The sequence below is a fragment of the Pygoscelis adeliae genome, unplaced genomic scaffold (genome assembly GCF_000699105.1).
Source record: "Pygoscelis adeliae isolate BGI_AS28 unplaced genomic scaffold, ASM69910v1 Scaffold867, whole genome shotgun sequence".
In the NCBI taxonomy this organism is placed as follows: domain Eukaryota; kingdom Metazoa; phylum Chordata; class Aves; order Sphenisciformes; family Spheniscidae; genus Pygoscelis; species Pygoscelis adeliae.
In genome coordinates this window covers 81,861-82,543 of record NW_008825125.1, presented here as the reverse complement: position 1 = coordinate 82,543, position 683 = coordinate 81,861, and positions in this window count along the sequence as shown.

Below are 683 nucleotides of genomic sequence, written 5' to 3'. Positions count from 1 at the left end.
CAGGGCTCTTTGGGCATTTAGTTAGGTGAAGTTTTTTCCCCCACGTGGCTTCTCAGTGGCTTTCCTTGTGCTTCGCTTGTCTGGAGCTGCGGTGGCCAACATGCTTGCTTCTTCCCCTGCCGGAGCCGGTGCTGGGGATGCTGGGGATGCCCCGTTGGGTACCGCTGGACCGCGCTGGGGTTTCCATAGAAACCCACAGCGAGATGTGCTGCAGATGCAGGGCTGAGAGGGGCTGGCACGGGGGGAACCTGCCCAAGTCCCTCCTTGCTCCTTCCCTTCCCCAGCCTGGCCCATTGCAAACCCCTCACACGCAGTCAGAAGGCTCCCTGCCTTTTTCCTCTTGCTAATTTGTTTATTTTTAACACCCTTTTCCAGGAAGGAATGGGCTGTCAGCTTGCTAAATGCCTGAGGATCTCCCTTGACAGCTTGGAGCATTTTTATAAACAATTTCTCAAACAAAGCAGCTAAAAGGAGTGGAGCTTTCCAAACAGAAAGGGAGGTGGCCGGGGACGGCCGCTCCGTGAGTCAGCCCCAGCGGCTCTTGCCGTCCCCGGGGAGAGCCCTGCGTGCTGTGCCATGCTGGTGAGGCGGCTGGCGCAGGTGCACTGGGGCCTCCGGCGGGGCGGGAGGGGTGTTCCTGGGCGCAGCGCCCGGCAGGGCCGGGCCCCCACCCCCCCCCTGGG